Source organism: Mirounga angustirostris, unplaced genomic scaffold (genome assembly GCF_029215605.1).
Source record: "Mirounga angustirostris isolate CCGP_5_RB_7025 unplaced genomic scaffold, mMirAng1.0.hap1 SCAF_17, whole genome shotgun sequence".
Lineage (NCBI taxonomy): Eukaryota > Metazoa > Chordata > Mammalia > Carnivora > Phocidae > Mirounga > Mirounga angustirostris.
The window spans coordinates 7,929,376-7,953,631 of record NW_026991725.1 but is presented as its reverse complement, the minus strand read 5'-3'; the positions used below and the strand labels follow the sequence as shown (position 1 = coordinate 7,953,631).

The 24,256-nt window shown below is 43.8% G+C and overlaps 1 protein-coding gene across 1 annotated transcript in view; it reads left to right on the top strand.

The window, feature by feature from the left end:
- Nucleotides 1–24,256, top strand: part of ASIC2 (acid sensing ion channel subunit 2) — a 1,092,109-nt gene that overhangs the window by 505,833 nt on the left and 562,020 nt on the right. The gene's annotated exons all lie outside the window — the stretch shown is intronic.

The window sequence follows — 24,256 nt, the reverse complement described above, 5'->3', positions numbered from 1 at the left end:
GGCAGCCCTGGACTCCGGATTCTGTTCTCAACCACATTTCTCTGTTGGTAGAATGAACTGGCACAATAAGATCTGTGTCCAGCCTCTCTTTCTCATCAAATGAGGAAACAGATAGGCATGGAGGACAGGTCCTCATCATACAGTCACCTAGTGACAGAGCCAAGACAAAACCCGAGACCTCCCCCTTCCTAGTAACACATTCTTTCCGTTCTCCTGAAGCAGCTAGACAGACCTGAATTCATACTGTTTCTACTGGAAGGGCTCAGTGCCCTTGGACAAATTACTAGACTCAGTTCCTTATCTGTGAAGTAGGGATATCAACACATACTTAGTAGATTTGAAGCAAGGATGGAAAGACAGAGATCCATACTAGCACTTTGGACACAGTATAGGCTGTTCTTTCTTCCTTTCTCCAAAGCAAAGCTTCTGAGAAAAAGAAGCAGCGGATCTATTGACTATCCCAGAATATCTTTTTGAAGATATATTCAATCTGTATATCTGACAATGGATTAACATCCATGAAAGATAACGTATCCCTATAATATTCTCAACCTAGGATGACTTGGCAATGCTTGGAGACACGCTTGTCACAGCTGAGATGGGAGGGGAGGGCTTTCTACTGGCATCCACCCAGAAGGGGCCAGGGACACTGCTAAAGTTCCTGCAATCACAGAGCAGTCCCCTGGAAGAAGTAATCATCCAGTCCAAAATGTCAGTAGGGCTGCTCTTAAGATACCCTGCTATAAATCAACATGAAAAAAGATCAACAATTCAATAGAACAATGAAAAAGGATATGGAGAGGTAAGATAAAGAAGTGGAAACAGAAATGGCCAATAAGCATGACTCACTGGTCATCAGGGAAATGCAAATTAAAGCAAGAATAAGGTGCCATTTCCCACCATCAAATGGGCAGGCATTTAAAAAGCACGAGAGTACCAAGTGCTGGCTGGGTTGTAGAGTAATGAGAACCCAAACTAATTCAGGTACAACCACTTTAGGGAGCAATTTGGCAATACCTAAATTGAAGCCTCACATAACTAAATGGAGCAAGTCTACCCAAGACAACTCCACCTCCCAGTGCAGAGAGAAATGTGAGCAAGAAAGTTAATGGCAGCACTCTAGTAGTGAAAAATTAGAGACAAACTACCATTCCATCAAAAGGGAAGTAGATGATTAAATGAATAAATAGCAGGCATCAACGTGGTTAAATAGCAAGAGCTTGAGGAAACAAAAAGTTACAATGAATCCTGAAAGAGTATTTATGTATACAAAAATTTAATGCTGGCAAACAAAACTGTTAACAAAGCTGATGTTTATTATCACACTTACACTAGAAGCATACATTCTAGCATGGCACTATCCATTTCAAGATGATGGATATCTCTGGGGAAGGAAAAGTGGGAGGGAATCACATCCAGGAGAGTCAGAGAGTTCCTGTTGTATATATAAAGTTTCATTACCTAAGGAGGGTGGTGGGTATTCTATTATTCTCTGGATTTTTGTATATTGGTAATATAAATAAAACAAAATGCCACAGAAAATGGCAGTGTCTTCTAAATGGTCTAGTGGGCCCATTTAACTCAGGTTGGTGCAGGGTATTCAAGAGAGGGCTCCTAAGGGGAAAATCTGCCATCCTTCTTACTCTGAATCCCTTATGTGACCATGGTTTATCCATGCAAACGTGTGCCATGAAGCCCATATTTCACCTCTGTGATGAGTTTTATGGCCCTTCTGAAGATTGGCATCTGTGTGTTTGGGGAAGGCCTTAGTTTCAGACTCTGAGAGCAAATTTATTTCTCTGGAAGAATTAAGACTCAGGATCCCAGGTCATTTCATAGTCACCTTCAAGATCTAATATGCAGATGCTTGTAACATTCCCTGGGGATGGCAGTGACAGGTGGAGTGGGCCAATCATGGAGCACAGGCAATGCAGATGGCTGAAAGCAGGTGGAGGGCAGAGAATGGGATTGTTCCTGGAGACCATAGCTTGCAACTATGCCAGTTCCGGGAAAGCATGGAGCAGGTACACTGGACAGCACCAATCACTCCTTTGGGGATCTCCATAAGGGTGGTCTCCTGTCATACATAGAAATGCTTATTGGTGCTGCTCCCTCACACTGACTCAGCCTTAATTCAGGTGAGCATTTGGGCCTCATGTAATAAGATTTGATTTATAGATAAGCCTGAAAATCTGGTCCTATCATCACTTGGATTTGGAGTCAGGAACTTCCTACCCTCAGTTTTAGAACTCCTCTACTTATGGCTAGGGGTGGAGATGTGATAAAGGCAGTGGGCTCACTATGCTCCCCATTCCTTGCCATGCCATGTAGGATCTCTCCGAGGCCTTCTGGGCACTAAACCAATAGTGGTTCCATACAAGCTCCTGGGTGAAGAAACCACATTCAATAGGGATGATAAGTGGCCTCCAACAAAACCCTGCTAGTACATGTGATAGCAAATCCATCCATCTTTTGGCTGATGTAAACGGAACACATTGCTCGATGTGGTCAGTTGGCTAGTATAGACTCTGAGCACTGAATTCTCTAGCCTCAGGGGGGAATAGAACACAATCTCCAACTCCTGCCAGAGAAAAGACCAAAAATCTCTTCCACATAATGTCTCCTATAACTTGGAACTTCACCTCAATGAACAGCCCCATCTGAATGAAACCTAGGAAATCTTGAGGGATAGTGGTGGTGGGGTTTTCATTTTTTATTTTTCATGTCTACCAAGCATACATCTGAATGTCCACCCAACATACATCTGAATGGCTGAGATGAATTTATTTCAAGGAATTTGCATGAAATGGACAACATCCTCTTGTCTTTCCAGATGTTCAAATTTTGTCTCACCAAAGAAATTATACTCTTCCAATGACCAGAACCCTCTCAGGACAAATGTAAGACTCTTAGAAGCATTTGTAAAATTGACATAAAGAGGGTCTCTGGAATCTTCATGACATTTCATACTATACATAATCAATGAATGAATTATCCTCAAATAACAGATGTTTATGGGCATCTTCTACTGACAGGAGCTGGGAGAGGGGCTATGAATGGGGGGGTGTAAGCGTTGATCACAATCTTCAGGAGGCTTGAATCCATTCAACAAATATTTACTGAACACTTACCATGGGCTAAGTATGCCTCTAGGTGCTGATAATTTGTCGGTGAAAAAACAAAGTTCCTAAATGAAGTTCTCATTTTGGTGGAACAAACAAACAATGTGCAAGTAAACGAAATAAAACAAAGCAGCATGCAATAAAAAAAGCTAGACTTTAGATAGTGGTAACTAATGTAAAAAATATGCAGTAAGATAGTTTGTAGAGACTGACTGGGACCCAGACACAGTCCCTTCGCTCCTAGACCATATACTCGAGTTGGGAATATCATAACAGGAAGATGCTTTAGGTCACCCAGCTAGAGGGATGGACCCAGAGGTAGTAGTCCATGATATTGTATACCGTTTCCAAAAATCATGAACTCAGGCTTAATCTGGAAAAATGTACCACCTGAGGGAAATCAATGTGGTAGATGGGCCAGGGGAGATGAAGTGGATAGATTGAAAAACCCAGCCCCAATATTTTAGAGCTCCTCCCATCAGGAAGTGACATCTCTCCCCACCACTGAATCTGGGCTTGCTTTGGCCAGTAGAATGTGATGGAAGAGATACTAAGTTAATTCTAGAGCCAAGGTCCCAAGAGGTCATGCAGCTTTTGTTTTCACACTCCTGGAATCTTGAGACTGCCACATTCTGAAGAAACCTACTCTGACCTCCTTGAGGATGGAGATGCCATATGGAGAAAGCCCATGTGGAGTATGAGAAGCTGTTCCAGTAACCCCTGCTGAGGCCCAGGACATATGGGCCGAGCCATCCAGGAAACCCCAACACTGATTGTAGTTAGATGAATGGAGCTAAGCAAGACCAGAAGAAGAACCGGTCAGCCAGCCAACAAGATCATGAGAAACAATAAGTTTTGAAGTGCCTGTGCAGCGATAGGTAACTAACAGAAGGTAACACTTAAGGACACACACACAGCAATGGCATGGCTCCCTGGGACCAGTCAGTGACAGAAAGTACTCATCAGATTTGGAGTAAAGGAAGCAGGCTCCATCCCAGTGCTAGGTCCCAGAAGAGTGACACAGATGTCAAGGTCAAGCTGGCTTCTATGTGAGACCCACCCTGCACTATCCTTATATGTCCTGAAGGTCTGAGAATGGAGGCTTCAGACCAGAGTCCCACAAGGTGCCCAGGATTCAGGCCTGCAAACATGGGCATAAGGCTTGGAGTAACAAGACTATTCCCGACTCTTCTGAGCCCTGATGGGTTCAGGGCTAGGTGGGACAGGGTCAAAGGAATTGGCCTTTAGTACTGAAATTGACCCTTAAGCAATGTGGGTTTAAACTGTGCAGATCCACTTATACATGGATTTCTTTTTTTATAAATACAGTGCAGTACTGTAAATGTATTTCCTCTTCCTTATAGTTTTCTTAATAACATTCTCTTTTCTCAAAATAACATTCTCTTTTTTCTAGGTTTATTGTAAGAATTCAGTTTATAACACATACACAAAGTACATGTTAACCAAATGTTTATGTTATCCGTAGGGATTCCTGTTAACAGTAGGCTATTAGTAGTTAAGTTTTGGGGAATCAAATGTTGTAAGTGGAGCTTTGACTGTGCAGGGTGTCAGTGCCCCAACCCTTGCTTTGTTCAAGGGTCAGCTGTACTGAGAAAAGGCAAACCTCTCAGGGGAGAAAGTCTTCATTTATAAAAAGATAAATATAAGGATATAGGGGCCAAGTGCCCAAAGGGTAGTTCAGATGCTAAGAGATTTAGGAGTTTGGAGAAGGGATGGACCAGCCAGGAGACAAACAGTTGGTGTAGGATTAGAGTGGACAGTCTCATGAGGGGGTGAAGATTTGAGCAGATAAAGAGCTGGACAGCAACAAACAAGAAGTAGATAGGAGTGACTGGGAGGGCACTTAGAAAGGGAGGGTGATAGGGGAAAAGGAGAGGAGGCAAGATCCAGCCTGCCAGGGGAGGATGGGCAGACCCATCTGGCTAAGGGAGTGCTCATGTACATATGATCAGGAAATCAAGGCGAATTGTGAATGCTTAGATAAGGGACTTTACTTCTAGATTGTGGCTCATGAAAGTCACTCACGATTTTTCAGCAAAGAAAGATACATGTTGTAACGATAAAGATTTAAGTGAATGGATGGGTGGATGGATGGATGAACAGATGAATTTACACCAACAAGGACAGGCAGATGTGATTTTAAGCACAAAGATATGAATGAATGGATGAAAGAAGAAATGGATGGATGCATGGATGGATGGATGAATATATAATAATGAAGACACACAGATATGCACTTTAAACATAAAGATATGAATGGGTATATGAATAAATGAATGGATGCATGCATGGATAGATGGGTGAATGGATGATTATGTGGCAGAAGGAAGAGCCTGAGGAAGTCAATTAAGTTTTCTGGTGAGCAACTTTGACACTTAAATTCATCATTGCTGCTGCCCTCCACTGCCCCACTCCCTGGGGCCCATCCCATCAGCCTGGTACTGCAGGTTCACCTGAGTGTTGGTGAAATGGTTCAGGAGAGTGTGTCATGAGGGTGACAGGAGCTCATCAATCACAGCCAGGCTCCAACTCCTCTGGGAGCAAATCACAGCAGCATGGGATGAAGGCTGCAAGACAGGGAACCAAGACCCAGACTTGTCACACTTCTACATGCTTCACAGGCCCCTCCTCCAGAGTTTTGGCAAAGGGAGTTCCCAACCATGTTGCTTTATTGTCACAGCATTGAGCACACTGCCAGGCACATAGTAGATGCTCAACAAAAGTTTGATGAGTTGAAATGAAATTTCATGAAGTCCCCTGAATAGGACAAACAGGTTGTGTATCACTGACACCATCCCCACCACCACATCTTCATGAAAGCCATTGTTAGAGAGAATGACCGAGTGAGTGGAACAGTCCATCACTTGACCTTCAAGAGAAGATATAAATCAGACCTCATCACCTTTCAGGGAAATAAATCCTATGAAATGAGCCTGCCATCTGCCTTTTGTGATATAAATAAAGCTTCCATTGGCTCTTTTTTGCCTACAGGCTGAGATCCATATTCCTTAGCAAAATATGCAGAAGTCCCCCACAATATGACCTCAAGCTTTTAAAATAACCATATTGTCATTCATGTATTGATTGCTAACTATGTGTAAGAGAATATATCAGGCATTGGGACCCTGAGAAGAATGAGATACCTCCCCTCCCTTCAAGGAGAATATTATCTATTACCTCTTGAGGAGACAGATACTTAGATATGTACTATACATTTTATGCCTATCTATAGCTACACAGTACAGCACAATAACTAAATAGATAGGCACACCCACGTGGCCCAAGTAACACAGAGGAGGAAAGGATGAGTGATTAACTCTGCCTGAGTGTCAGAAAAGGTGTCATTTCACAGTTAAGATGATTTGGGAAGGTTAAGTGGAAGTTTCCCAGGCCAAAAGAGAAACAAGGACACTTCAGGCAGAAGGAACAGTCTTAGTTAAAATCCTTGGCCACAAGTTATGGAAGTTAAAATGAAATAGGGAATTTAATATCCAGAGATCTGCCCTGTCAACTCAGAGGTTGGTTGTGTAAGTCCAATGAGAGGATATATAGAAATGCTTTGTAAGCTACAAAGTGCTAGGCAGATGCAAGGGCTTATTATAGGTGTTCAGTATCTGAGTGGTGATTGATTGGCCAGTTTGGCACAACCCAGCAGGAACAGACCATAACACCTCCCCGAACCAAGGCATGCTAATAGAGAATTTACCAAAGTGTGTCTTTAACCTGAGGACTCCCCTGGAACCTATTTTGATTTTGTTTGACCATGAAAGGGCTGATGGCGGGGACAGGTAAGTGGGGAGATCAGACAGACTTGGAACTAAAGAGTGATGGTCACCGCCATTAGAAGAGTCATCAAAAATTAGAATGAAATGGCATGGTGGTCATCAAGTAAGCCAATGAAAGCAATGATATCTGGGTGCCATTTGCAAATTTTTAGGAATAAGGACACTGTGGCAATCAAAGCATTCATCAATAATGGGTCAAGTATCTACTGTTTGTGAGGACCTGTGCTTAGTAGAGTGGAGGAGACAGAGGTTAAAAAATGCACAGCCCCCCCCTCAAGGAGTCCACGATTTGTAACCAAGTCTTGCAATATGGTTGATAAGTGCCACACCCAAACCCAACTCTTGATTTCCACTTCCAAACTCATTCCTCTGCTTGTTTCCCTCTCATGACTGGTGCCTCCATTCACCAAAATTCCCTAGACCCCAATCTGAAAGTCAGTTCTGCCCTTTCCCTCACCATCTCCTCCCATATCCAATCCACCAACAAGTCTTGTTGGCTCTTCCTCCAGAGGAGATCCCAGTTCTGCAGCTCCTTACCCTCACAGCCACCACCATCATCTCTGCCAGGAACACCACTTCCTTGCCCACCTCCCCACAACCAAGCAACCAGACCAACCTTTTCAAGATGTATATCAAACAGTAGTACCCACTCCTCTCTCATTCCCCTAACACCAAAGCTTCCCTTTATGCTTAGACCAAAATCCAGATTCTTTGCAGTGACCCACAGAGGCTACATCATTTTACCCTGCCCCGTTGTTTAACCATTGCTCTGGCCCTCATTCACTGCACTCCATACACACTTGCTTTCTCCCCCACCAGACATATTCCCACCCCTAGGGTTTTGCCTGCCAGTTCACTCTGCCAGAACTGCTCCCCCACCCCCGACCCAGATCTTTACAAGGTCACTGCCTCACTACATGCAGACTCTGCCCAGAGATGCAGTCCATGATGCCCTCACTGAAATAACACCACCCTCAACCCACTACAATCTCCTTATCCAACATTCTTTCATAGTAATGACATAGAGCACAAGACAGGTACTAAACAAGTAATGTTTGAATGAATGCCTGCAAGAGGACACCAGGGAAGGAATGAACATATATGCTTGAAAGAACCAAGGGGCTGCTGGCTTTGGGTTCTGGAAGATGATTATGATCTCAACAGGTGGACAAAGAATAAAGACATTCCAAGCAGAGAGAATAGCATGAACCAAAGATGTAGAAGAACACAGCATATCCGCTGGAGTGGAGGCAACTCAATTAGGAGGACACAGGTGCCTGAGAGAGCATAGTGGTGTGCAAAGTGAGGCAGATCACCGAAGGCCCTGTGAGTTTTGCCAAGAAAGGGAGCTCTGGCTGCAAGAAGACATCTCAGATAATGGGAGAGTATCACAAGGAGTGGAAAAGGGGATCCTGGAGGTAGAGGTTACTGAGCCTAGAGCTGAAAGAGCTTCAGGGCTCCAGGTAGCTCCCAAGAGTTTGCAAACCTTTCAGTTCCTGCATTGCTGTCATGTAACATAACCTGGCTGACCACACCCCTCCCAGGTGTGTTTATGTCCATTCCTCTACTGGCTGGTGACTTTGTTCTGTGTCTTTAGTTCAGATTAATCAGACAAAAAGAAATTTGATTGATTCCTGTTTTGTCTGTTAAGAGAGGCCATGTTTTATTGGCCAGCTGGTAGCTGGAATGCTTCTCTCATAAGTCCGATATTGCTGCCTTATTCAGTCAATTGTGGCCTGGTTTGAAAGAAGGTCATGGGACATGAACATGACTCCTTGGCCCTCCCTGTCCCCAGCAGGGGCCATGGACAGAGTCGTTCCTTGAATAGGAGGAGGAGTATTCACCACTCCCGAGGCTGTTGAGTACCATATATATGGCCAGAAAACACAAGTGATGGTAAAATTAAAAGCAAAATCGTAATTGTCTCAATTCTTCCAAGTCTTTGTCCTGAGATAGGAGAGTGCCCAGATACTCTCTACTTCAAGTTGCTCTTTTTGTGTAATGGTAAGACTCCTGGCAGTGGCAGAGGGAGGCAGAAGGGAGGTGAGCACTGAGTGAGGAAGGCTATCAGTCGGGAGGCAGGATGACCCGAGTTGGTAAGGATGCTGCCAGCGCCAAGAGCCAGAAAGTCCCTCCAGCACCCACATGAACAGTATGGCCCTTCAGAGTGCCCATACCAGAAAGTGCAGAGTTCAGCTGGGCCCCAGAGTTGTGACAGTCAGCACTTACTATTCTCCCAGGGACCCAGACTCTAGTCCTCTCTCCACTCAAGGACTGGTTTCACCCTCAGGCTGGTAGCAGGATGTCTGCAGCAGTCCTGGGTACCACACATAAACAGGACGATGTCCAGAGGAAAAAGGGGAACTTCTCCTTCTCTCTTAAAAACGAGAGATTTTACCAGAAGCTTCTCCAAAGACTCTGCCTCCCTTCTTGTTGGCCTGAATTGGGGCAATTGACCCTTCCTATTGCCAAGAGAAATGAGACTACCCTTAGACCAGTGTAGGGGTGGGGTTCATCTTCCCTCTTCCTTTGCTGGGGAGGGATGGATGTCTGAACAGATGCCGGGTTCTCTTGGGAAGGAAGGTGGACATGCGTGGATGCTGGGAAGGCAGACTAAAAGTGTCCACTCCACCTCTAAAGATCATTCCAGAGAACAACAAAGGGGAAAAGATATGGCACAGGAAGTAAAGAGGTGGTATCATATCCAAAGAAGGGGATCGATGTGGAGGCAGAAACTCTGTTTTCAAGCCCCAGCTCTGCCACCCACTGTTACGTCTTCACTGAATCTCACTATACTTACCTGTAAAATGGGCTTTTGGATCTCCTATAATTGTCTCAAAACCCAAGTAAGACAATGGAGGCAGAAGAGCTTCCTAGCCTGGGGAGTGTGACAGCTCATGTGAGGAAGTCTGTTATTATTAATGAGAGAGAGCCTGCAAAGTCAGAGTCAAGGGCGGGCCAGGGACGAAGGCTAGGAGTGGCTTGCTGGCACCTCTTGGTGTGAATGGCAGGCAATGCCTCTTCACACTGCTCCTCGGGGACAGAAATGCATTTCTCAACCCCCGGATACTCCCGTATGCCGAAAGACACCAAATGACGAAGTTAATTCAGGAGACCCAAGCAGAGTGGTGTACCTTTTGTGACTTTCCACCCACCCAGGGACTGTGCTGGTGCCGCCGGCAAAGATCTTTATCTCTAGGATGGAGGGCTTGAGCTCCTTTAATCAGCATTCTAGAACTGTCTTGGAGATGGTGGGGAAGCCAACTTCAACCCGATCCACTGCAAACTGACCAGTGGATTAATGAGGCAGGGCAGGCCTCCCTAGTCAAGATTTTCGTTTTTCATTGTTGTGGCTTTCCTCAAAAATCTCAGTTAATTGGATTGCTGACTTGATGATAGGGACACAGGCTTTAAAATGAGAGAAAAAGGCAGACAGAGGGCAGTTATCTCCATGTCTTGTAGTAATGTGCCTTTATCCAGTTAATCTTAGCTTCACGTGACGATGCAGTATTTCCGTGCCTGCACAGGTCCAGCATTGCCCTGTCGGGGAGCTGGCGCAGCAACCCCCCCAAAGTCAGGCCTGACCTTCTGCAGGGAGGAGGTGACTCCAGTGGCAGCCCTAATATCCCTGATTTGGACCTTAGCTGTCTAAGGCAAAAGTTAAGGCAGATGACTATGACTGGGGAGCCTGGATCCAGTGCCCCACCCATCCCATTTACCACGTGTGGCCTTGAACAAGTCACTTTTCTCTTGGGTCCGCATATTAAAAATAATGGGGTTCCACTAGTTGGGCTCTGAGATCCTTTCCAGCTCAGCTCCCCTGCTAGTTCTTTGATTGGGAGCATCGGCTGCAGGATGGGATAGGGTGGAGGGCTTTTTCTCATTCAGCCTGTGGCACTCTGAGGGTCTGGAAGAGTCACTCAGGAGCAGACCTGGGGTCACGGAGCCCACAAAGATAAAGAATGGGGAAAGGTCAAATGTGCCTCCAGCACTTAGTGAAAAATGCCCCTGGGATGGGCTCCGGGGAGAGCTATATAATGCATGTTTGTAGATGTCTCAAATGTAGGAAGCCAAAGGGGCCAAGATTAGGAATGTGGAAGCCTGGATCCAATGCCTAGTTCTGCTGCACAGTTGTCCTGTGAGGGGTCACTTCTTTCTAGACCTGCTTCATCTGCTATACGATGAACAGAAGACTCTCTACATTACAGGGCTGATGGGTAGATTAGATTAGATGAGTATCTAAAATGCCTGATATGGGCAAATACTGAGTAAGGGTTATTTCCTTTCATCCTGTGCTAGTTGAAACATCACTACCTTCCAGCTTCTCAGAAGGCTGAGTTCTGAGAAGCAGAGAAACCTTATTTTAAGTGGCATAAACCCAGAGGGTTTAAACTTTGGAAGGGAAGCTTCTGGATGTGAGGGGCAGCTGGCCTTGAAATTGTGGTTTCCTTTGGCTCCAGCTATTCCTTTGAGCTCTCTCCCTGTACTAGCTTTTTCTAAAGCCCACTAGCCCAAGCCTGGTCTCAGATCAACCCTGTGGCTCCCCAGTGAAACTACTGGGAGGAGATAGGGTATGCAGGGGAGTTGACTAAATCTTAAGGGAAGGCAGAGAATGAACAAAGAGGGAGACACTCAGACTCAGTTTCTCCTCTGCTTTCAGTAAGGGATCCACATGCCATTGGAGGCAGCCATCCATCCCAGCCCCTTCCCTGATATCTCACTTCCTAGCTTCTGGGTTGACTCCAAATAGATGGCACCAGCTCACCCAGGAGGTGCCTCATGATATTTCATTACTCGTCAAGGTTAAGCTTAGAGAACCCCATTACTACAGGCAGCCCAATGGCTCACAGATACCAGCTCTGGTCTGAGAAGCAGCTCATCCCCAGGTACTTGGTGTCAAGAATGATGTCCTCTTTCAGGCAAGACTCACTCTTGACACACAGGGTGTGGCCCTCCAGGACTGGATCGTCCCAGTTTCTGTGTCAGCGCAGCAATGACATCTGCAGTCCTGGACAGTGTGGTCTTGCTGTCTGCTCTTACCCAGGTTGCAGAAGATAGGGCTGATGATTAGGGATCGGGAGGGCAGTCTGAGGGAAGATGGGAAATCTTTAGGACTCTGTCTACTTGGTCAGTCATTTACTAAGCATTCCGGAGCCCCTATTATATACAAGGTCTCTGCTGGGCACTGGAAAGTGACAAATAAGATGCAATGGAGAAGTGCCCAGTCCATTGGGAAGGATAGCACAAAAATGGCTAGAAAAATATGTGCCATAAGAGCAGGTCAAATTTGGGAGTGCAGAGGAAGATAGGAAGGGCATTTGGCCTAGACCAGTTGGAGCGGATTTCACAAAAGAAGTGGCGTGTGAGCTGAGTCTTGGAGAATGGTCTGATTCTCCTGAGAGTAACAATTGCCCCTATTTGATTCCCTGGGGAAAAAATATTTTAAATCACCATGGATTGGAACTGCTTCCCTGAGATAAAATCCAAGGAGTCTGGCAAATGAGGAACAAACTTCTAAAAGGAGACCCAAGAATGTGAACCCCAAAACCTAATCCAAGATGTTAAGATCTTCTGGGAGGGATCTCTTGCACACAGCCTCGGGTAGAATGGTGTCAGTAACTGAACCAGGACCTGCATCTATTTTTAAAATGAGCTACACTTCTGGGAATAGTCCCGTAGGGAAATTGGTCATCGATTGCTAGGAAACCAGCAATCCCTGCTGGGCTTTCTGTCCCCTGCCACATTTGCACACATTTTTTCCCAGGTTCCTGTCTGCTCTCCTCTCAGCCCACACACCCAAACTCACCAGCATATGTTCCCTATGCCTTCCTGAATAAAAACACCAGAGCGTGGGGGCATCTGGAGGCTCAGTCGGTAAAGCGTCTGACTTTGGCTCAGGTCATGATCCCAGGGTCTTGTGATGGAGTCCCGCATCGGGCTCCCTGCTCTGAAGGGAGCCTGCTTCTCCCTCTGCCTCTGCACCCCCCCCACTCTGTCTTTCATGAATAAATAAAGTCTTCAAAAAAACAAAAAACAACAAAAAACCTGCCAGAGCGTACAAGACAATGGATGATCTACAAATTACGGCACTCCAGATGATGCAGATGGTAGAAGAAGAGTCCATGGGTTTCTACATTTTGTTTCTGTTTCCATGTCTGATCATTAATGCAAACTTCCTTGCTGAGGACTCTTAGCAACTGAAGAGTGGGCTGACCTTGCTACAGGTGGAAAGAATCTTATAAAGGTTGCATTGCACTGTAAGGAACTAAGCTTAGTGGGCACCTTCAGGTGCTATCAGTCCTATGTTAGACCAAAGCTTCTTTTTCCTAATTTTTTATTGTTATGTTAATCAACACACATTACATCATTAGTTTTTGATGTAGTGTTCGATGATTCATTGCTTGTGCATAACACCCAGTGCTCCAAGCAGAATGTGCCCTCTTTAATACCCATCACCAGGCTAACCCATCCTCCCACCGCCATCCCCTCTAGAACCCTCAGTTTGCTTTACAGAGTCCATCGTCTCTCACGGTTCGTCTCCCCCTCCGATTTCCCCTTCATTCTTCCCGTCCTGCTACCTTCTTCTTCTTCTTTTTTTCTTAACATATATTGCATTATTTGTTTCAGAGGTACAGATCTGAGATTCAACAGTCTTGCACAATTCACAGCGCTTACCAGAGCACATACCCTCCCCAGTGTCTATCACCCAGTCACCCACTCCCTCGCACCCCACCCCCCACTCCAGCAACCCTCAGTTTGTTTCCTGAGATTAAGAATCCCTCATATCAGTGAGGTCATATGATACATGTCTTTCTCCGATTGACTTATTTCGCTCAGCATAACACCCTCCAGTTCCATCCATGTCATTGCAAATGGCAAGATCTCATTCCTTTTGATGGCTGCATAATATTCCATTGTATATATATACCACCTCTTCTTTATCCATTCATCTGTCGATGGACATCTTGGCTCTTTCCACAGTTTGGCTATTGTGGATATTGCTGCTATAAACATTGGGGTGCATGTACCCCTTCGGATCCCTACATTTGTATCTTTGGGGTAAATACCCAGTAGTACAATTGCTGGATCGTATGGTAGCTCTATTTTCAACTTTTTGAGGAACTTCCATACTGTTTTCCAGAGTGGCTGCACCAGCTTGCATTCCCACCAACAGCGTAGGAGGGTTCCCCTTTCTCCACATCCTCGCCAACATCTGTCGTTTCCTGACTTGTTAATTTTAGCCATTCTGACTGGTGTGAGGCGGTATCTCATTGAGGTTTTGATTTGGATTTCCCTGATGCCGAGCGATATTGAGCGCTTTTTCATGTGTCTGTTGGCCATTTGGATGTCTTCTTTGGAAAAATGCCTGTTCATGTCTTCTGCCCATTTCTTGATTGGATCATTTGTTCTTTGGGTGTTGAGTTTGATACATTCTTTATAAATTTTGGATACTAGCCCTTTATCTGATATGTCATTTGCATCTCCCATTCTGTCGGTTGTCTTTTGGTTTTGTTGACTGTTTCTTTTGCTGTGCAAAAGCTTTTAATCTTGATGAAGTCCCAATACTTCGTTTTTGCCCTTGCTTCCCTTGCCTTTGGCAATGTTTCTAGGAAGAAGTTGCTGTGGCTGAGATCGAAGAGGTTGCTGCCTGTGTTCTCCTTTAGGATTTTGATGGACTCCTGTCTAACATTGAGGTCTTTCAACCATTTGGAGTCTATTTTTGTGTGTGGTGTAAGGAAATGGTCCAGTTTCATTCTTCTGCATGTGGCTGTCCAGTTTTCTCAACACCATTTGTTGAAGAGACTTTCTTTTTTCCATTAGACATTCTTTCCTGCTTTGTCAAAGATGAGTTGACCATAGAGTTGAGGGTCCATTTCTGGGCTGTCTATTCTGTTCCATTGATCTATGTGTCTGTTTTTGTGCCAGTACCATACTGTCTTGATGATGACAGCTTTATAATAGAGCTGGAAGTCCAGAATTGTGATGCCGCCAGCTTTGCTTTTCTTTTTCAACCTTCCTCTGGCTATGCGGGGTCTTTTCTGGTTCCATACAAATTTTAGGATTACTTGTTCCATTTCTTTGAAAAAAGTGGATGGTATTTTGATGTGGATTGCACTGAATGTGTAGACTGCTCTAGGTAGCATTGACATCTTCACAATATTTCTTCTTCCAATCCATGAGCATGGAACATTTTTCAATTTCTTTGTGTCTTTCTCAATTTCTTTCATGAGTATTTTATAGTTTTCTGAGTACAGATCCTTTGCCTCTTTGGTTACATTTATTACTAGGTATCTTATGGTTTAGGGTGCAATTTTAAATGGGATCGACTCCTTAATTTTTCTTTCTTCTGTCTTGTTGTTCATGTATAGGAATGCCACTGATTTCTGTGCATTGATTTTATGTCCTGCCACTTTACTGAATTCCCGTATGAGTTCTAGCAGTTTTGGGGTGGAGTCTTTTGGGTTTTCCACAGAAAGTATCATATCATCTGCAAAGTGTGAGAGTTTGACTTCTTCTTTGCCGATTTGGATGCCTTTGATTTCTTTTTGTTGTCTGATTGCTGTGGCTAGGATTTCTAATACTATGTTGAACAGCAGCGGTGATAGTGCACATCGCTGCCACATTCCTGACCTTAGGGGGAAAGCTCTCAGTTTTTCCCCATTGAGAATGATATTCGCTGTAGGTTTTTCATAGACGGCTTTTATGATATTAAGGTATGTACCCTCGATCCCTATACTCTGAAGAGTTTTGATCAAGTAAGGATGCTGTACTTTGTCAAAAGCTTTTTCTGCGTCTATTGAAAGGATCCTATGATTCTTGTTCTTTCTTCTGTTAATGTATTGTATCACGTTGATTGATTTGCAGATGTTGAACCAACCTTGCAGCCCAGGGATAAATCCCACTTGGTTGTGGTGAACAATCCTTTTAATGTACTGTTGGATCCTATTGGCTAGTGTTTTGGTGAGAATTTTTGCATCCATGTTCATCAAGGATATTGGTCTGTAATTCTCCTTTTATATGGGGTCTTTGTCTGGTTTTGGGATCAAGGTAATGGTGGCCTCATAAAACGAGTTGGGAAGTTTTCCTTCCATTTCTATTTTTTGGAACAGTTTCAGAAGAATAGGTATTAATTCTTCTTGAAACGTTTGGTAGGATTCCCCTGGGAAGCCATCTGGCTTTTGTTTGTTGGGAGATTTTTGATGACTGCTTCAATTTCCTTAGTGGTTATAGGTCTGTTCAGGTTTTCTATTTCTTCCTGGTTCAGTTATGGTAGTTATACATCTCTAGGGATGAATCCATTTCTTCCAGGTTATCTAATTTGCTGGCATAGAGTTGCTCACAATATGTTCTTATAATTGTTTGTATTTCTTTGGTGTTGGTTGTGATCTCTCCTCTTTCATTCATGATTTTGTTGATTTGGGTCATTTCTCTTCTCTTTTTGATAAGTCTGGCCAGGGGTTTATCAATCTTGTTAATTCTTTCAAAGAACCAGCTCCTACTTTCGTTGATCTGTTCTACTGTTCTTTTAGTTTCTATTTCATTGATTTCTGCTCTGATCTTTATTATTTCTCTTCCCCTGCTGGGTTTAGGCTTTATTTGCTGTTTTCTCTTAAGCTCCTTTAGGTGTAGGGTTAGGTTGTGTACTTGAGACCTTTCTTGTTTCTTGAGAAAGTCTTGTATTGCTATATACTTGCCTCTTAGGACTGCCTTTGCTGCATCCCAAAGATTTTGAACCATTGTGTTTTCATTTTCATTGGTTTCCATGAATTTTTTTAATTCTTCTTTAATTTCCTGGTTGACCCATTCATTCTTTACTAGTATGCTCTTTAGCCTCCATGTATTTGAGTTCTTTCTGACTTTCCTCTTGTGATTGAGTTCTAGTTTCAAAGCATTATGGTCTGAAAATAGGCAGGGAATGATCCCAGTCTTTTGGTACCAGTTGAGACCTGATTTATGACCTAGGATGTGATCGATTCTGGAGAATGTTCCATGGGCACTAGAGAAGAATGTGTATTCCGTTGCTTTGGGATGGAATGTTCTGAATATGTCTGTGAAGTCCATTTGGTCCCATGTGTCATTTAAAGTCTTTATTTCCTTGTTGATCTTTTGCTTAGATGATCTGTCCATTTCAGTGAGAGGGTTGTTAAAGTCCCCCACTATTACTGTTGTTGTCAATGTGTTTCTTTGCTTTTGTTATTAATTGCCTTATATAATTGGCTGCTCCCATGTTAGGGGCATAGATATTTACAATTGTTAGATCTTCTTGTTGGATAGACCCTTTAAGTAGGATATAGTGTCCTTCCTCATCTCTTATTACAGTCTTTGGTTTAAAATCTAATTTGTCTGATATAAGGATTGCCACCCCAGCTTTCTTTTGGTGTCCATTAGCATGGTAAATGGTTTTCCACCATTGGGTTTTCCACAGAAAGTATCATATCATCTACAAAGAGTGAGAGTTTGACTTCTTCTTTGCTGATTTGGATGCCTTTTATGGGGGTGTCTTTGGGTCTAAAATGAGTCTCTTGCAGACAGCATATCGATGGGTCTTGTTTTTTAATCCAATCTGATAGCCTGTGTCTTTTGATTGGGGCATTTAGCCCATTCACATTCAGGGTAACTATTGAAAGATAGAAATTTAGTGCCATTGTATTGCCTGTAAGGTGACTGTTACTGTATATAGTCTGTGTTTCTTTCTGGTCTATGTTGCTTTTAGGCTCTCTCTTTGCTTAGAGGACCCCTTTCAAGATTTCTTGTAGGGCTGGTTTTGTGTTTGCAAATTCCTTTAGTTTTTGTTTGTCCTGGAAGCCTTTTATCTCTCCTTCTATTTTCAGTGACAGCCTAGCTGGTTATAGTATTCTTGGCTGCATATTTTTCTCATTTAGTGCTCTGAATATATCCTGCCAGTCCTTTCTGGCCTGCCAGGTCTGTGTGGATAGGTCTGTTGCCAATCTAATGTTTCTACCCTTGTAGGTTACATATCTCTTCTCCCGAGCTGCTTTCAGGATTTCCTCTTTGTCTCTGAGACTCGTAAGTTTTACTCTTAGATGTTGGGGTGTTGACCTATTTTTATTGATTTTGAGAGGGGTTCTCTGTGCTTCCTGGATTTTGATGCCTGTTTCCTTCCCCAAATTAGGGAAGTTCTCTGCTATAATTTGCTCCAATATACCTTCTGCCCCTCTCTTTCTTCTTCTTCTGGGATCCCAATTATTCTAATGTTGTTTCGTCTTATGGTATCGCTTATCTCTCGAATTCTGCCCTCGTGATCCAGTAGTTGTTTATCTCTCTTTTTCTCAGCTTCTTTATTTTCCATCATTTGGTCTTCTATATCACTGATTCTCTCTTCTGCCCCATTTATCCTAGCAGTTAGCGCCCCCATATTTGATTGCACCTCATTAATACCCTTTTTGATTTAGACTTGGTTAGATTTTAGTTCTTTTATTTCTCCAGAAAGGGTTTCTCTAATAACTTCCATGCTTTTTTCAAGCCCAGCTAGTATCTTTAAAGTGATGATTCTGAACTCTAGATCCGACATCGTACTAATATCCGTATTGAGTAGGTCCCTGGCAGTCGGTACTACCTCTTGTTCTTTTTGTTGAGGTGATTTTTTCCGTCTTGTCATTTTGTCCAGAGGAGAATAGATGAATGAGAGAACAAAATGCTAACAGGGTAACAACATCCCCATAAAATATACTCTAAACAAATCAGAAAGGACCTGAAGCCAGGGGAAAAGAAAGGGAAAGAAAGAAAAAAGAAAAAGAAAAAAGAAGAAAAAGAAAAAGATAAAAACAAACAAAAGCATAACAAAACCCAAAAAAACAGAGTATGATCAAATATGATCAGGCTGATGCATAGATCAGTGCCACACACTAGATTTTGGGTATATTTTGGTCTGTTAGAAGAAAGTGCCTCCCAAAATTTTAAAGAAAGGAAAACTTATATATGTACAAAAATAAGGGTTGATATGATGAAGGGATGGAACATGACCATAAAGATGAAAATTATAAAAAATTTTATAAAAGGAATTGTTAAGAAATTGTTTGAAAAAAGAAAGAAGAGGATTTAAAAAAGAAAAAGAAAAAAAAGGGAGAGAATGTGATCAGGCAGGAGAATAGAACAAAACCATCCACTAGAGATTTAGGGTATTTTTTGATCTGTTAGAAGAAACTATCTCAAAATTTTAAATAGAGAACAACTTATATATATATGCCTAAAATAAGGGTAACTACTATGAAGAGATAGAATATGACTCTAAAAATGAAAAATAAAAATGTTTTTTAAAAAAGGGATTGATAAGATGTTGGTTGAAAAAGGGAAAAAGAAAAATTTTAAAAAAAAGTTAAAAAAATTAACTTTGAAAGACTAAAGAATCATGGTAAAAAAGCCATGGATTCTATGTGCAGTATTCCCCTAGCGCTGGAGTTCTGCCGTTCTCATTGATCGGTAAACTTGGTCTTGGCTGGCTGTTCTCGCTAATCTTCTCGGGGTGGGGCCTGTTGCCGTGGTTTCCAATTGTCTTTGCCAGAGGTGGAATTGCCCCGCCCTTGCCTGTCCGGGCTAAGTAATCTGCTCGGGTTTGCTCTCGGGAGCTTTTGTTCCCTGCAAGCTTTCCGTTCAGCTTTGGAGGAGGAGAGTGAAAATGGCGGCCTCCCAATCTCCTCCCCAGAGGAGCTGAGAACTCGGGGCCCTGCTCCTCAGTGAGCCTCCAGAGAAAAGCAGTCAGTCACTCCCGTCTCCCTGGTCTCCGGCCGCACTCCGTGCTCACCCGGCCTGTGACCGAGCGTTTCTATCTCTGGCACCAACCCTGTGTGGAGTCTCCAAACCCAGGAGATCCCTGCGGTGCACTCCCGGTCCGCTTCTCCCGGGGGAGGAAGGGGAGTCTCCCCGGATCTGCCGCTTGTTGGGTCCCTGCTGGAGCAGCAGTGGCCCGACTGTGCCGCGGATCACGGTTTATGGCAAACCCAAGCTGAGAGCCTGCGTCTCGGCTCCGTCTCTGCAGCTGGCTTCCCCCTCGGATATGTGGGAGCTCTGCTGCACTCAGGCACCCCAGGTCTTTCTGTGACCCTGAGGGTCCTGGAACCACAGTGTCCCACGAGGATTCCACCCCCCACTTAGCCACTGGAATGACGTCCCTCAGCAGAGCTGACTTCTAAAAGTTTCCATTTTGTGCTCCTTGGCTCTATTACTTGCCAGAGTCAGTGGATGGAGGCCCCCTCCCCCATTGTCTATCTTCCCAAATATCGCCTCGGATTCACTTCTCCGCACATCCTACCTTCCAGAAAGTGGTCGCTTTTCTGTTCAGAGAGTTGCTGCTATTCTTTTTTTTGATCTCCTGTTGAGTTTGTAGGTGTTCAGAAGGGTTTGATCCCTATCCAGCTGAATTCCTGAGACCAGATGAAATCCAGGTCTCCTGTTCCTCTACCATCTTGCTCCGCCCCCCAAAGCTTCTTTTTAATTGGTTTTAAAACCCAGTGCAGCCAGCTGAGCACACATACACATCCATGGAGGTGTAATTGTTCTTTCAGGACCCGTGGGTACAGCCAGACTTTGGTCTTTAACTATGACATGTATACATTCATACATAAATTCTAAAGTTGATACTCAAGAGTAAGGGAATGGAAAAGATTCTTACCAGTAAAGGAGTGGGACTAACATTCTTATTTCTGAAATGACACACACGCATCATTGTGAACCTCCTTTTTGTCGGTGACACTGCATTCAATGCCCTATGACCCAGGAAGCAGAAAGACCTGAGTCCTGAAAATGTAGACTGCCCACCAACGTACTGCCTACCCCATAGAGACACAGCACACCATGGAGACAATCAGGTGTTTGGAAAGGACCATGAGCTGTGGAATTAGACAAATCTAACTTGTCCAAATCACAACTCTGCTGTATATTAGGTCTGTGACTTCAGACATTTCCACTTACCTAAGCTTCAGTTTCTTCGCTTTTAAAATGGAAATAATAGGACCTAACCTACAGGGTTATTATGAAGGTACCACAAGCTAACTTATGAAGGCGCTATGCAGTGTACCCTCACCCCAAGGGCATTCAATGAATGTGGATTTCTGTTCTCTTCTTTAGACCTCCTAAGGGAGTGCCCAAGCAGCCTCCCCCTTTCCTTCACCATGGTCATTGGCTTTCTCACTTGGGAGTATTTGCTAGTGCACAGTTAAAACAACATCTTAGAGGACTTCCGATGCCCTTGAGTTCTTCCTTCCAGCCTCAAGTCACAAGCTTATGCCTTTCTTTCCTCTGAACTTCTTTGAACTTCACCTCCTAAAATGTTTTGGGACATTTCTGCCCAAATCCTGTGTTTCCCTTTCCTGATTATCACAAATGCCAATTTTCTGTATCTAAAATTTGCTATCAGATGTATTTCATCAACTCATGAGTACTCTAGGGCCTTACTTGCTTCCAGAGTACCAGTTCCCTTAGTCACTTCCTCTCCTGTCTGGGAAAGAACTTGGTCTCCAAGGTGATTCACTTGCTCTGATGTGGGCAGGATGTCAACATTGCACAAATGGTGTGCTCGCTATTGATCTGTTTTCTCTTCTTTTCAGGTTTCCATGAAAAACTGTTTGGGGTATTATTTTTAGCAAACTGATGATTCCTTTGGCCTGCACACATGTCTGTCTGTCTGTCTGTGAGCACAGCCATCCCAGGTCCAAGGAAAACTTTCCTTGCCTTGCTTAGACAGCCCTATCCAACCAAAGAACTTCATGCTGAGGACAAGGTTTAAGGTCTTGCATAATTTAAAAATGGCAATTTAATGCCTTGATCTTCAATTATCATATTTTCTACACATGAAGCCATTGAGTCGTTTGTAGTCAGCATCCTGCATTGGGATTTTACTGAATAATTCACTAATCCCCATGCTGTCTTTTGCTTCCCTGCCTTTGCTTATGTGTTCTCTCTGCCAAAAATGTCATTTCTCACTCATTCATTCATTTACTAAAAAATATTTATTACATATCTAGCATAGGGTAGGCTCCATGCTGTGTGTTTGGATTCACTGCTGGGCAAAAAGAGATCCTGTCCCTTAGATGTTATCTTAAGAGTAATAGGGAATCATTGAACCATTTTAGGGAAGGCCCTGGGGATGATTAGATGTTTAAATGGAAAAGATCATTTCGGCTACAGAGTAGAGAATAGGTGAAGGGGACAGGTGTGAATGTGGGGATTTCTGCATTTGCCCATGATAGGAAAACTGGCACTGGACTAACCCCAGGCCATAAATAGCTGTATAAATGGATGGCATATATAAGCAATGTGCTTTCTGTCATTTTTGTCAATGGGCAACACAAGACCATGACCTATGAAAAAAAGAGAAAATCATGAAGTAAGGTCTCATTTTCTTCAGTTCTCTGTCTAGGGACAATTTTCTAATGTGATGTAGGGAAGTGGAACCCAAATAGAGCATGGTATTGCCACTGACCTGAGGATAAAGGGGTCAGAGGATACAGGGGATTGCAGAAGGGACTAGAATCTGTGGGGCATACCATCATAGAGGAAGAAAGCTGTGCAAGAGGGTATGTCCCCAGAACTCGGTGTGGTAGGAGGGCAGGCTGCACATGCATGGGAAAAGTCTACACAAAGTTTACCAGAAGGGGCTGCTACAAGGATGGGAGTGGAATGGAAATACTTGAGATTGAGAAGTTCTAGGAGGTGGTGGAGCTCTGGCCCAGCCAGAGTGTAGAGACCTTGTTAACACCGGGGGATCTAGTTAAGACATCGGAAAGGCTATGCCTTAGGAGTAAGGACCATGCCCTGTAGCAGGGATCAGCAAGTTATGGCTCCTATAATATATAATTATATAATTTATAAACATACTCACCTACATGTGTAAATAAAGTTTTATTGGAATACACCCAAGCCCATTTGTTTATATTCAAGCCACAGTGACACAGTTGGTTATTTGCTTCAGAGATCATATGGCTCACACACCTAAAATGTTTACCATCTGGCCCTTAAGAAAGTTTTCTCACGGGCGCCTGGGTGGCTCAGTTGGTTAAGCGACTGCCTTCGGCTCAGGTCAGGATCCTGGAGTCCCCGGATCGAGTCCCGCATCGGGCTCCCTGCTTGGCAGGGAGTCTGCTTCTCCCTCTGACCCTCCTCCCTCTCATGCTCTCTGTCTCTCATTCTCTCTCTCTCTCTCAAATAAATAAATAAAATCTTTAAAAAAAAAAAAAAAAAAAAAAAAAAAAAAAAAAAAAAAAGAAAGTTTTCTCACCTCAATCCTAGAGTAAGAACTTCTCTAGATCTGTTCTGCTAAAGCCTAAACACAAACCTCAACAAGATCCACAGGGGATTTTGCAATCTGAGTCCTATGAAGTTAGAGGAGTTGAGACAACGCCTTGACCTTGGACAGAATGCCCCCCCCTACCCCCCCACCAAAAAAAGCATTTTAAAAAGCTTGGCTTTCTACTTACTTGCCAAGAATTTAGATAAATGACTTAACGTTTATAAAATGGAGCCTGCCCCTCCCCCTCAAAAGACCACTTTCTTGTGCTTGTCCATTGAAGTATTTGCTAGTGCTGATGTGTCTATGTTAGCTGATGTGACGATGTTGAGGAACAGACCAGTGCTGCCCCAGAAGCATTTGCACAGAACAGGAAGGCTTTCAGGAAGGAAAGGCTCCCACCACCCTCCCCACCTGCACTCACGTCCCTCACAGCCCAGGACATGTGTCTGTCTGTCCTGTTCCAACCAACCTTGCTAAGTCGTGCTTATGGGAACACTTAGCGTAATGTGGAAACTGGGCATATGCTTAGGGGACCAACGGTGCTTTTCTGTGTAGGTCACTAACGGGAGGATAAAAAGGAAAATGGGAGTCAGGGCGCCTGGGTGGCTCAGTTGGTTAAGCGACTGCCTTCGGCTCAGGTCATGATCCTGGAGTCCCGGGATCGAGTCCCACATCGGGCTCCCTGCTCAGCAGGGAGTCTGCTTCTCCCTCTGACCCTCCCCCCTCTCATGCTCTATCTCATTCTCTCTCTCAAATAAATAAATAAAATCTTAAAAAAAAGAAAAGAAAAGAAAATGGGAGTCAGCTGATGTGTAAATACTAATACATGGACCTACAAATTCAGGACAGGCCTTCCCTCAAAGATGACTGTGACAGCTTCCTGGCTCCACAGGCCTCACTTCCTCCCAGATTTGGGCAGAAGTCTGGTGCGGCCATAAAACTTTGGGTTTGCAGAGGATATTCAGTTGTGCTTTGCAAATGTTTGGAATTTTGCTGAAGCAGCTAGAAGAAGGCTCTGCTTAATTTTCTGAATGTAAATGTATTTAAACTTTAGATAAATAATTATACATCCAATGGCCTCT